The 14341-nt window shown below is 45.1% G+C and overlaps 1 protein-coding gene across 5 annotated transcripts in view; it reads left to right on the forward strand.

Moving 5' to 3' along the window:
* TOX2 (TOX high mobility group box family member 2) overlaps window positions 1-14341 on the forward strand; it is a 294999-nt gene that overhangs the window by 209828 nt on the left and 70830 nt on the right. The gene's annotated exons all lie outside the window — the stretch shown is intronic.

Genomic DNA, 14341 nt, shown 5'->3' on the forward strand with positions numbered 1-14341 from the left:
CAGTTTGAAGAGACACTTGGCCAACAGTCTGAGGCTAAGAGGCAAAGAAGGAAGGCCCATAGCCAGGGAGACAGGCCAGGGACAGACTGCACTTGCTCCCAGTGTGGAAGGGATTGTCACTCCCGAATCGGCCTTTTCAGCCACACTAGATGCTGTTCCAGAACCACCTTTCAGAGCGCGATACCATAGTCTTTCGAGACTGAAGGTTGCCAACTAGACCCCCTGATAAAATTCCTCTCAGAGATCCTGCCAGCAGGGAAGGCAGCTCGGAGAAGGGGTGATGAGAGCTCAGATTGGTTTAAAGGGTCAAGTTATGCTTTTTTCCTGACCTGTTCTCTCTGAGAGAGCCTGCATTTGGATGGTTGATCTCTTGCCAATAACAATGACATGTTGACCTGCTGCTGGCTGCTTCTTGTTGATGGATAACACTGAAAATTGAGAGAGAGGGAGAGTTTCAGGAAGGGAGATAAGAACTGCTGAGCATGTGCAGAGTGCAGGGGGAGAGAGGGGGCGAGAGAGAGCATTTAAAGGTGCTGCCCTGCATTAGGCATTGACTGGAAGAGAGAATTTGTGCATATCTGAAGTTGTGGGCATTGTAGCTTGGCACAGACAGAGTCTGACCTGAGGTGGTTCTAGAGGGAGTATGGGGGGAGGGAGGGAGGGAGAGAGTTGAAAGTAAGATCTGTGTGGACATTTGAGCATTTGCAGAGTGCAGACGGGAGGGGCAGAGAGCACTTAAAGGTGTTTGTCTGTACTGGTCATTGATTGGCAGAGAGAATCTGCGCACATCTTTGGTTGTGGATGTCACTTGTCACAAAACCACTTGAGGTGCTTCCAGTCTTAGTGGGGAGAGAGCCTCTTCACCCCAGCTTCTTATCTTTTGCTGTGGCTGTTGCTGGGGTGTGTTTTCCATCTCCTTTATATTTATCCTGGTGTGTTTTGCTGTGGGTGTTTTGCTGTTTTGCATCTTCTTAAATATTGAGAGCCCTTTGATGACAGGGAAGCATTTGTTTATTTCATGTTTGTTTCATATAAGGAAGTTTGTGATCCAGAATTTTTGGCAGTGATGTCACAGGTTATTTCTGGGTCAGCGAGGCCCATGGCCCTGTGCCTCACCAGCACTGAAACTCACCACACGTCACTAGCCATCACAAGTAAACCACTTGCATGAGCACTAAAATGTGCATGAGAGTCTCTGAATGTAATGTGTGGATCAGCTCTCAGAGACTGTTGTCAAACCTCAGATTAAGTGCACTACAGTGTAGGTAGTAAACCTGTTACAGCAGGTAGACTAAAATGCTGGCTCCAGAGACAGACTCGATTTATGAAAACAGTTTCGGAGAATACTGCTTTGCAACTGTTTGAGTCTTATATGTTTCTGCTGTTTCAATTTAATTCTGTAACTGTATTTTCTCCTGAGTAATGCGTGGTATAAAAACTGGTTAAATTATATTCTGCTGTTTAAAGCATAATGACGAAGGGGATTATAAAAATTCCTGTTCAACATGCTGGATAAAGCAAGGCAGGGCCCCAATCTAAAGCCCAGTGTATTCAGTTGTAATCTTTCCATTGATGTCAAGGGCTGCTGGATGGAGCTCATACTTATTCCTACAAATTATCATAAGAAATTTTCTGCACAGGTCTCATATCCATAATTACATTCCTGGACTGGTTCTGCTCTGCTGCATAAATAATATGCACTTTAAAGAAAAAATGTATGATTACATATTTAATGGATAAATGGAGCTGTTGTGGTCTACTGGCTCCATAATAAGAATTTTTAAAAATATCTTAATCTAGTATTTGCCCAGGAGACTAATGTAGCTGCAGATGGGAATGATATTTTAGATTTGTTTAAAACCCAACAACCTATATTATATCTTTCCACAATTATAAAATACATACATATTTTACAAACTTTACGTAATTTAAATGTAAAATAAGGACATCATTTTCCTTAGCAGTTGGCCAATCATCTTTAACATTAAAATTTCTTTATTATGCAGTCAAAATCCAAAATAACTCTCAGCAATTTTGCAGTTTTCACTTTGCATTAGAATGGACTTGGTACTAATAAGGTGATAAGAGTTAATATGTACTAGATCACTAGAAGCTGCCTCCTTAGTGGTAAGACCGAGAGGGTTGACATAGTAGCACTGTTTTTTAAAGAAAGGATTCTGCCCCCCTTGTCAGTTGGTGGAAAGCATTTTGATACACAGATGAACAAACTTTGTCATGGGAGGTTCACCATGATCTGCAAACTTATCATATTTTTAATTACGTATTTTAGGGTATCATACAGAGAGAGATTTTCCTGTAAAAACGATGTACTTGGACTTTCAAAAAGTCTTTGGCAAAGTCACTTACCAAACACTCCTCAGCAAATTTAGCAGTTAGGGAATAAGAGAATATATCCTCTGATAAAAGGGTCATATGAATTAAAGATGAATTAAAGGGTCATATGGATTAAAGATCAATAAGTCACCAGGCCCTGATGGCATCCACCCAAGGGTTATTAAGGTTATTAAGGAATTGAAGAATGAAGTTGCAGATCTCTTGACTAAGGTATGCAACTTGTCCCTCAAAACGGCCACGGTGCCAGAAGATTGGAGGATAGCAAATGTCACGCCTATTTTTAAAAAGGGAAAGAGGGGGGACCCGGGAAACTATAGGCCGGTCAGCCTAACATCCATACCGGGTAAGATGGTGGAATGCCTCATCAAAGATAGGATCTCAAAACACATAGACGAACAGGCCTTGCTGAGGGAGAGTCAGCATGGCTTCTGTAAGGGTAAGTCTTGCCTCACGAACCTTATAGAATTCTTTGAAAAGGTCAACAGGCATGTGGATGCAGGAGAACCCGTGGACATTATATATCTGGACTTTCAGAAGGCGTTTGACACGGTCCCTCACCAAAGGCTACTGAAAAAACTCCACAATCAGGGAATTAGAGGACAGGTCCTCTCATGGACTGAGAACTGGTTGGAGGCCAGGAAGCAGAGAGTGGGTGTCAATGGGCAATTTTCACAATGGAGAGAGGTGAAAAGCGGTGTGCCCCAAGGATCTGTCCTGGGACAGGTGCTTTTCATCCTCTTCATAAATGACCTGGAGACAGGGTTGAGCAGTGAAGTGGCTAAGTTTGCAGACGACACCAAACTTTTCCGAGTGGTAAAGACCAGAAGTGATTGTGAGGAGCTCCAGAAGGATCTCTCCAGACTGGCAGAATGGGCAGCAAAATGGCAGATGCACTTCAATGTCAGTAAGTGTAAAGTCATGCACATTGGGGCAAAAAATCAAAACTTTAGATATAGGCTGATGGGTTCTGAGCTGTCTGTGACAGATCAGGAGAGAGATCTTGGGGTGGTGGTAGACAGGTTGATGAAAGTGTCGACCCAATGTGCGGCGGCAGTGAAGAAGGCCAATTCTATGCTTGGGATCATTAGGAAGGGTATTGAGAACAAAACGGCTGGTATTATAATGCCGTTGTACGAATCGATGGTAAGGCCACACTTGGAGTATTGTGTCCAGTTCTGGTCACCGCATCTCAAAAAAGACATAGTGGAAATGGAAAAGGTGCAAAAGAGAGCGACTAAGATGATTACGGGGCTGGGGCACCTTCCTTATGAGGAAAGGCTATGGCGTTTGGGCCTCTTCAGCCTAGAAAAGAGACGCTTGAGGGGGGACATGATTGAGACATACAAAATTATGCAGGGAATGGACAGAGTGGATAGGGAGATGCTCTTTACACTCTCACATAATATCAGAACCAGGGGACATCCACTAAAATTGAGTGTTGGGCGGGTTAGAACAGACAAAAGAAAATATTTCTTTACTCAGCGTGTGATCGGTCTGTGGAACTCCTTGCCACAGGATGTGGTGCTGGCGTCTAGCCTAGACGCCTTTAAAAGGGGATTGGACAAGTTTCTGGAGGAAAAATCCATTATGGGGTACAAGCCATGATGTGTATGCGCAACCTCCTGATTTTAGTAATGGGTTAAGTCAGAATGCCAGATGTAGGGGAGGGCACCAGGATGAGGTCTCTTGTTATCTGGTGTGCTCCCTGGGGCATTTGGTGGGCCGCTGTGAGATACAGGAAGCTGGACTAGATGGGCCTATGGCCTGATCCAGTGGGGCTGTTCTTATGTTCTTATGAATTGGTAATTGTTTACAAAAATCAAATTACTCATGAGGGAGGCTTCTGTGACCTTTTGGTGCAGAGGCCATGTTGGCTCCCCAAGGTGACTGGTCAGTATCACTGTTATTCTAGAATCTGGAATATTTATCAGCCCTGTATTAGAATCTAGGACTGGATTCATTAGAACAAATATCCACATGGATGACCACTGAGTCTAGAAAAAAGGCACCTGAGGCGCATGACTGAGATGTACAAAGTTATGCAGGGGATGAATATAGGGATGCTCTTTTCCCTCTCACACAACACCAGAACCTGGGGGCATCCATTAAAACTGAGTGTCAGGAGAGTTGTGCAAAAGAGAATACTTTTTCACTCAGCAGGTAATTAATATGTGGAACTCCATGCCACAGGATATGATGGCGGCTTCAGGTGTAGGTGCCTTTAAATGGGATTGGACAGATTTCTAGAAGAAAAGTCCACTACAGGTTAAAAGCCATGATGGTGATGTGCAACCTCCTGGTTTTAGAAATAGGCTACCTCAGAATGCCAGGTGCAAGGTTGTGGCAACAGGATGCAGTTGTCTTGTTTTGTTGTGTTGTGTTGTATGCTTCCTGAGGCATGTGGTGGGTACTGTGTGATACAGGAAGCTGGACTATATGGGCCTTTGGCCTGATCCAGCGGGGCTCTTCTTATGTTCATAATGCAACTACATTAGCCAGGGTAATGTAAGTGTAGAAAGAGGGTGTGGTGTAGTGGCCCAAGCGTTGGATTTGGATATGGGAAGCCTAGATTCAAATCCCCATTCGCCTATAAAATTCACTGAATGACCTTATGTTTACGCAACCGTTGCTTTGATATAATTAAAACCACTCAAACCAAATATGACACTGGTTATGCAAACAGCCAATATTTGCATGCATGCTCACCACCTGATTTTCTACATTTGATTATTGTTCACTTGGCAGCTGGCAGGTTATTTTGAGAACCAACTGTATAAGGTCATATGAAAAATATGTATGGTGTTATGGAAGATCTCTCTGTGGTGGTCCAGACATACAATTGAGTCATCAGCTAATGTTGCAGTCATCAAATGTTGATCATACATGTGTGAACCAGCCCTAAGCAAGCCCAGGTGTCATTTCAGTGCAGAGTAGGCTTAATGCCACACTGAACTCCTTGGAGGACAGATGGCAATGGAATACAAATGAAACAAATAAGAAAAGAGGAAAGTAAATCCTCCTATTTATTAAACAGTACAGACAAGAGCTGCTCTTGTAAAAATGACGTCTACTCCCCTTCTCTCCTTAAACCTTCAGTGCCTTTTGAATATCTGAGCCCAACATGCTGTCTAGTGTTGTAGAAAAGCTCTTGATTCCCGACCTGTAACAGTAAATCTGGTTTCTGCATTTGGATTTATTTCTGCTGAAACCTACTGAGCCCTCCCAGCTCTTCCCTACGTTTCTTACTTTATGAGCTACTAATGGAGTTGGCAGGAGTCCCCTGCTAATGAGAGATTGCACCTCAGTGGGCTTATCGGAAACGAAAATTGTTAATAAATAAAGCCCTGGGTCTTTAAACTCATGTTAACATTAATCAGATTAATATAAAAAGCAAAAAGTCTGGAAAATGTTTAAGACAGTGTTTGATTTCCCTCCTGCTGGTTTCTGCTGTGTCTAAATCTGATTGTACCTAAGTATCTGGCTTAATTCCATCTTTGAAACGAGTAAGGAAACTGGGGTGTCCCAATGCATTGGCCTCTTTATTAGCATACATGGGTAATTAATTCTTTAATATTACCTCTATGGGTAGAATAGGAAAGATAAATCACTGCTTCTCCAGGGGAGTTTTCCTGAATGCCTGCATTTGGCCAGTTGGTCTTTTTGGGAATTTCTGTGCGCCCACACTTTATTTCATGTGCATCACTGGGTCTGATCTCACTAATCCCATCAGCCCACATCATAAACTATGACGTTTTTCTTTTGGCTTAATGGGGACTTTTGCATTTAACAGGGGATTGGACAAATTTTTGGAGGAAAAATCCATCACGGGTTACAAGACATGAAGTGCATGTGCAACCTTAGGATTTTAGAAATAGGTTACGTCAGAATGCCGGATGCAAGGGAGGGAACCAGGATACAGGTCTCGTGTTGTTTTGTGTGCTCCTTGAGGCATTTGGTGGGCCACTGTGAGATACAGGAAGCTGGACTAGATGGGCCTATGGCCTGATCCAGCGGGGCTGTTATTATGTTCTTATGACTGTTGCCATTATTTCAGAGGAGGAAGATACTTACTGCTCATTTCTATCTGTTAATTCATTAATATTGCCTATAGCAGTGTTTCTCAAACTGTGTGTCAGGACCCACTAAGTGGGTCGCGAACCAATTTCAGGTGGGTCCCCATTCACTTCATTTTATTTTTAATATATTAGACTCAATGCTACTATGGTATGTGACTGCATTTGGGGAAATGTTGCAGACCTGTACTTTAACAAGCTACTACGTATATTTTAACAATGATAGTAAATGGGACTTACTTCTGGGTAAGTGTGGGTAGGATTCAGCCTAGAATTGTTAAAAATTTCCTGCTTGATAATGTCACTTCTGGTCATGACATCACTTCTGGTGGGTCCTGACAAGATTCTCATTCTAAAAAGTGGGTCTCGGTGCTAAATGTGTGAAAACCACTGGCCTATAGAATAGTAGAATGAGACTTGGAGGAGGAAACAAATGTTAAAATTGGCAATTGTGCTAACATTACTTTAGAACGGTGGTTCCCCAACTTTTTTGACTGGCAGCTCCCTTGACTTACTGGGTCATTGGACCTACGTAGCTTCCCATTAGGGCCACAATCCTATACATTGTATTGGGCAATGTGTTTTTTTAGGATTCCGCAACTCGCCAGGCTGGTTTCCACAGCTCCTTGGGGAGGCACAACTCGTAGTTTGGGAACCACTGCTATAGAGGATGCTCCCTGCTAAACTAGAACCTCAGTTATTTGGTTTGAGAAGTTATCTGTGTAGATAGTGGATCTAACCTTCTCTTTTTTTCTGGTCACTTCCAAATCTTTCACAACTGAAAACATATTCACCAATTGTTCATCACAAGATGGGAAGGACTAAAGTGAAATTTTTTCATTAGGGTGAATGGTTGGAAACTCATATTTATAAGAATTATCATTCTGAGGATCCAGACAGCGGCCTGGTGTGCCACTGGAACTTGCATTCTGGTGGCTCAGTGCGCTTTACAGCAGTCACAAAAGCCGACCCACCATTCTGTGAAACTGGGCCACCATCACAAGTGCTGAGCAGCTGCACACCATCAGCCTCTGTAAAAGCCCTGGCAGCAGTATTTCATCGTGTGTGTGTGGGGGGGGGGGCTGAATAGGGTGATCAGGAGAGGAACAGGGACTGGAGTGGGGAAGGGTGTGTGTAGAGGCTAGGAAGGGGGCAGTATTGGCGGTGGCAGCATCGCTGTTAACCCATCCCCATTTCCAGCTTCTAACTACCTTTCAGCGTCCACATAAACTTGTGCCAGCTAAATTGTTGGTGTTGAGTAGACCCATTGGGGCAGTGGAACAGATGTTCCTTTACCTGGAGGAGGCCTCTGGGAATGCCCTGTCCTGCAGAATGCAGCACATATTCCTGTGGTGTGGCTGCATTCGCAGGGGAGGGGGTGTGAGTTAGATATGAAATGAGCCAGACTACTTTAAAAAGTGGCCAATCCTGTTAACAAAAGTTAGAACAGTGTTTCTCAAGCAGAGGTGCAGGTACCACCAGTGGTACTTGAGGTAGTGTCTGGTGGTACTCACAGGATCCCTGGACATCTGCTTGCCAGCAGTGACACCAGGAATGTGATGCAACAAACAGCAGTAGGAGGCTCAGCTCAGTGGGTGGAGCACCAAAGCATGCTTTTCCTTCCTCAAAAAAGTCCTCCCATCCACCCTGAGCTTCTTACTGGTGTTCGTTGCATCGCATCTGGCATCCCAACCCAGAAGTAATGCAATGATGTCATCGCCAATTACTTCCAGTGGTACTTTGAATAGGTGGACCATGTGAAGTGGTATGGTGGAAGACAAAGCTGGGAAACACTGCTTTAGAAGATTGCCTTACAAAAATGGCCATCCAGCTGTGTTAGCAGAGCTGTGGAAAAAGAAAAAAGAAACTCATTCACAATGGAGCTGAATTACACAAAGTGTTTTTGTGTACATACTGCAGAATAAGAGCAAGAGAAGCAACTGGGTATGTCCACTTGGGTAGGGAAACCTAAAACAAGGCAGGAAAATCAGCTAATAAGTCTAATCAGGGCAGGAGAGAGCAATCCACAAGCATTTATAACTAGAAACTGAATCAGTGATTGCTACTCCCCCTACTGGTGGGGATGGACACATACCTATCCACACTCACTGTAAATGTGCAGCTTTAACTTGTGTGCTGTTCTTCTTCCAACATTCTGAAGGTACATTAATTGCAAAGCACTGCTCTAGACTCATTTTGTCCCTCACTGTTGTAATACTAATCTCATGTATTTCTCAGACAAATGCATTTTTTTCTATTCAAAATTGCACCCCAAGATACAGATAGATAGATACGCCCGCGAATAAATTCCAACAAACTTGATGAATTAATGCAGTTTGCAAATTTTCTGGCATTTTGTAAATTTTAAAAAATTATAAATGCAAAAATGTCATAAATTTGGGGGGGACGGGACCTTGACACTGGATTACGATGAGCTAAGGAAGATGCAACGTTTCCGGTGATAGACTGAGCCTGGGAAGCCAGGGCTTAATTTCTGTTCAACAAGGTTAGGCAGTCATGTTGCTCGTCAGTGAATACTGAGAGTCACAGCCCAATTCTCTTGGGCTGCTCTGCTGCTGGAATGCATATTCCAGCAGGGCGGCATGCCTTACAGTCATTGCAAACCACAGCACAGTGTAGGAGCGTAGCTTGGCCATTGCCGCAGATGTGAGCAGCAGTGGCTGGGTGACAGTAGCCACCACGGGAGCCCCGGTGCTGGTAAGTTCAAGGGGAAGGAGGAACAGGGCAGGGACCAGGGTGAAGAGGGATGTGTATCAAGGGCAAGGAGGCGGCGGTTATCAATGGCAGAGGTTCTGCTGATACCTATCCCCGTTCCTGATTTTGATCCACCTACTTGGGTTCACTTGGACTTAGTCCAGTGAAATCACTGGCGCAGGTCCAAGGAGACCAATTGCAAAGTGGGAGTCTTATGGGGGTTAAGGGGATTTGAATCCTTTTTCTCTTCTGAAGCCTCCTGTTACACAGACACACCTGCTATATGTACATACCTTTTCACTGTGGCTGCACCTGGGGGGGAGGGGGATTGGGCTGCTAATGTAGTAAGGAAGTGGGAAGAGGAGGAGCCCGGGATAGGAAGGAATATGGTGCAGTTCAATGAGAGCAATACCATTTATTGTGAAAACCAGGCAAATGATCTTTATAGTCAGTCTGGTAACCAGTCTGTGATACTGGACGTACCGGATGTTTCAAACACATTGTAAGATTGAACAAATATTGAATACCCTAGACATAGAACAGACTCATTCCCAGATCAGCCAGCTGGAGACAGGCCTGAAGCGTAATGGTGTATGTAACTTCTAACTTATTTTTCTCCTATCTGATACAAACAAGACACGTCTACCAGCAAGATTATTAAAAAAATTCTGTTCACTTCAGACAGCTTAGCCTCAGGCAATTCTATTGCGCTTGGTGGTCTTTGGCTGTAGCCTCCCATTTTAAAAAATGGACCCATGTTTAAAGATTAAATATTGCAGCTTGTATTTGCATAGGTGGATATATTCTCTGCATGGGTCCAAATTCTAAATCTGAAAAACGGAGGGTTTTTAAAAAACTCTTCAAAGCACACTTGACAGCTTTTTCGTTTCACAGATATACACCTTGCATTAAGCTGATTAAAGTTAATGCATTTTAAAAATTGACATCCATATTTGTGGATTTGATCTTCAATAAAAGTAATTTAAGAAAACAGTTACAGTGAATTATTGTGTAGGACACACCATTCTTTAAATGTCATCTGCCCAGTCCCCCTTTCTACCCTATTTTCCAGTCAGAGCATCTCTTCGATTTCTATTTTAAGATTTCCAGCTTGTTTGTTTGTTTGTTTGTTTGTTTGTTTGTTTGTTTGTTTATTTATTTATTTATTTATTTATTTATTTATTTATTTGAAATATTTTTACCCTGCCTTTCCTCTGCCTTTCCAGATGCCAAGGGTGGCTTACAATTTACAGCTAAAATATACAATAATTATACAAAATACAATACAATACAAAATATAGAAAAATGAATGAAATCAGAAAAAGAGGGAGGGTATATATCTTAATTCCCCTGGTAGGGAATGCCATAATTGTGGCGCCACTGCTGAGAAGGCTCACCTCCCCATCCCCCTAACTTGGAAGAAAGGCAGCACTTGCAGGAAAGCCCCCTCAAATGATCTAAGAGGGCAGGCCGTAATGTATAGGAGAAGGCGGTCCCTCAGATAACCCGGCCCCAAACCTGAAGGGCTTTAGTCAATACCAGCACCTTGAATTGGATCCGGAAACGAGTGGGCAGCCAGTGCAGTCGCTGAAGCAGCCCTTCAACAGAATCGAACTGCCTACCTCCAGTAACCATCCTGGCCACCGCATTCTGCATTAGTTGTATAACCGCAGCTGGCGCACCAACCAGAACTGGGCAAACGTTCCCCTGTCCAGTGCTGCCACCTAGCTCTCCAGGGTAAGCTGTGAGTTGAGGAGCACTCCCAAACTGCACATCTGCTCCTGCAGAGGGAGTGTAACCCTGTTCAGAGCAGGCAAATGACGGGCAGCCCAATCCTGAGCTGCCCGGAGCCCCCAGGTTTGGTGGCACCATGCAGGGCTCCCGCCAGATCCTGCGCCTCCCGTGCTACCACAGGAGACACCTTGGGAGAAGGGGACGTTTTTCCCCTTCCCCCGAGTAAGGGAAGCAGCCCTGCAATGGGGCTACTCTCTTTAGCGCCAACCGAAAGCTCGGCGCTAAAGTAAAGGCGCTCGTGTAGGGCGCGCAGCCCTGCACGAGTGCTTGGGATCCTGCAGATCTCAGCTCCGCAGATCTGCCTCTCTCCCTCCCCCCGACACACCTCCCGCCCACCCCCTCGGAGCCATTACCTCCTTTTTGTTCCCACTGCCCAGAATGACTCCAAAGTGGAGGGGGAGGGGCTGCTTGCATGCTGTGGTGAGGCTCCCTGCAAAACATAGTGCTTTGCACCCCTCTCTAGCTACACAATGAGTTTAATAAATAAATGAATGCAGAGAGATACCGGAATTCTGCCCTCAAAGCTGGAGTCTTTTTTTTTTCTGGACCCCCACGATTGGTAACACAACAGTAGTCCTGGCTGCAAACAGAGGAGGACATGCCTTCCACCGGCCTCCCTCCTCCCCAGAACTCCTCCCCCATGCCCCTGGCCACGCCCCCACCTCCCGTTCCGCAGCCCAGTGGTCCGAGCGACCGCTGAGCCGCAGAACCCAGGCCACCGCTGTGCACTAGCCCAGCTCCGGCCGGCACTGGGCTAGCTCCGGCTGGAGCCTGGCAGTGAGCCCCACAAACATGCCTTATGGCACGACTGTGACTATGGTCTGCGGTATGGAGCTGTGCCACGGACCTCAGGATTGGGCTGTCAGTACCTGCATTAAGGATTTTCTTATTTCCTCTGTCTTTTCTCGATTCAGTCTCAACCTATTGGCCCTTATCCAACCCCAACTGCCTCTAGACAGTGCTCCAGGACTGTCCTCCACAGTCTCCCTAGATGGTAAGGAGAGATAGAGCAGTGCGTCATCAGCATATTGGTGACACCCCACTCCAAATTCCCAGTTGATATTCCCCAGCAGTTTTATGTAGATGTTAAAAAACATGGGAGACAGAATAGAACTTGTGGCACCCCACACTGTAAAGGCCAGGGTGCCGAACAGGAATCCCCCAGCATCACCATCTGGGACCTGTCAGCCAAGAAGGAGCAGAGCCACTGCAAGGCAGTGCCCCCAATCCCCAGTTCGGCCAGCCAGACCAGAAGGATATCATGGTCGATGGTATCAAAAGCCACTGAGAGGTCCAGCAGAACCAACAGGGATGCACTCCCCCATCCAGTCCTCAGTGAAGATCAGCCAATAAGGTGACCCAAGGCTGTCTCTTTCCGAAAGCCTGGCCTGAAGCCAGACTGGAAAGGGTCCAGATAATCTGTCTCATCTAGGACCCTCTGGAGCTGAGATACCACCACCCACTCAATTACCTTACCCAAGAAAGGAAGATTAGATACTGGTCAGTAGTTGTTTAGATTGGTGGGATCAAGAGAGAAGTTTTTTCAAGAGTGGGCACACAGTTGTGATCTTTGGGATGTTAGGAATCATTCCCCATGAATTTACAGTGTGTTCCATCCAATTAACCAGACCAGCACTGGCAGATCTAATTAGCCATACGGGGCAGGGATCAGGCGGGCATGATGACAGTCTCAAACTCCAGAGGACCCTATCCACATCCTCAGGCCATAACAGTTGAAAAGAATCCATAGTGATGGAATTGACAGATGCCTTAGGGACAACTTCTGAATCTGATAAACCAGAGTCCAAGTCATGACGAATATGATCAATTTTATCTGCAAAGTGCCTTACAAATCACAGCGGGCAATCGAGCCCTCCAACTGGTTTGCCAAAAAGACTGAGTGGAACAGATCACAAAAAATTCAAAAAGCTCCGTTGGACTGCTCCTTGCGGACACAATGGTGGCAGAGAAAAATGCTTTCATCACTGCCATGGAATAGGCCCTAAAATGGGCTTTAGCCCATGTTCGGTCAGATTCATCAGTTTTCCTCCATCGTCACTCTAGGCCAGGGGTGTCAAACTCATTTCGTACAGCAGGCTGAATAGCATTCATGATGTCTGCTGAGGGCCAGAGGTGATGTCATTAGGCAGAAAGTGATGTCATTAAACAGGTCACAACAAAAAATAAGAACTTTTTTCTCACTTAGAAACTCATTAGCTACAAATGGCAGAAGAGAAAATATGCAAATCTTGATCATATTTCAAGATATGGCAGAGCCAAATTTTCATGTGGGCTGCCCTTTCAACAGTAACGCCTTGGCACTGCTCAGCAGCTGAGAGCCTGAGGGCCAGACTAAAAGCTTCCATGGACCGCATCCAGCCACCGGGCCTTATGTTTGACACCCCTACTCTAGGCATTGGCTGAGTCATTTCATTGCCTGCAGCTCCTTGGTAAACCAGGGAGCTGCCCTGGGTCGATGGCAAGGCCAAAGTTGTTCAGGAGAGATCAGATCCAATGCTCTAGCTACCTCCCCATGTCACAGGGCAGCCAGAGCATTGATGAATCGCCAGTCCGGGAGGCTGGGAAATCCCCCAGAGTTCTGAGGTGACCATCCGGGTCCATCAGTCTCCGGGGACTGACCATGCAATTTGGTTGCCCAACTCTACTTGGGTTAGATGTGGCCAGCCTAAAACTCACCAGATAGTGTTCTGTCCATGACAGAGGAGTGATCTGAGTCTCCTGCATCACCAGATCACCCTCCCCATATCCACCAGTGAATACCAAGGCCAATGTGTATCCCATGACATATGTAGGGTCGTAATCTGCTGAGACAGGCCCATGGTTGCCATAGCATCCACAAAGTCCTGTGCTGCCACTGATTCAAGGGCCTCAGCATGAACATTAAAGTTCCCTAGCACTAACAGGTGTGGGGACTCCTGTTTCAAATTTTGGAAATAATCTTAAAACTGAGAAATAAACTTGACCTGTCTACTACAGCAAAGCTGGTTATCAATTACGGAATAGTATGTGAACCCATTGGCTCTACGTAAGAGATTCTTAACTGGGGATATCCATACACCTTGGGAGCACAGGAGCCAGTTGATGGGGTATGGGACTTGATCTCTGAACAATTTTTAAAAAATTGTTGTTAACTACCATTATTATCAGTACAAATTCAGGTATTCTGTTCCTAGCTATCTATATGTAAAGTAAAACCAAGCTGTTGTCATCTTTTGAAGTCATACTGTTATGTAATGGGACTGCTGGTGATGATTTTGGTACTCTGGTGAAAGGGATATGGGGACATATTGAGCAATCCATTGGGAGTCTGTAATTGTAAAAAAAAAAAGTTAAGAAACCCTGCTCAAGATCCATAGTTTTCATCACTTTTCTTACTTCTTGAA

The sequence above is a fragment of the Tiliqua scincoides genome, chromosome 4 (genome assembly GCF_035046505.1).
Source record: "Tiliqua scincoides isolate rTilSci1 chromosome 4, rTilSci1.hap2, whole genome shotgun sequence".
In the NCBI taxonomy this organism is placed as follows: domain Eukaryota; kingdom Metazoa; phylum Chordata; class Lepidosauria; order Squamata; family Scincidae; genus Tiliqua; species Tiliqua scincoides.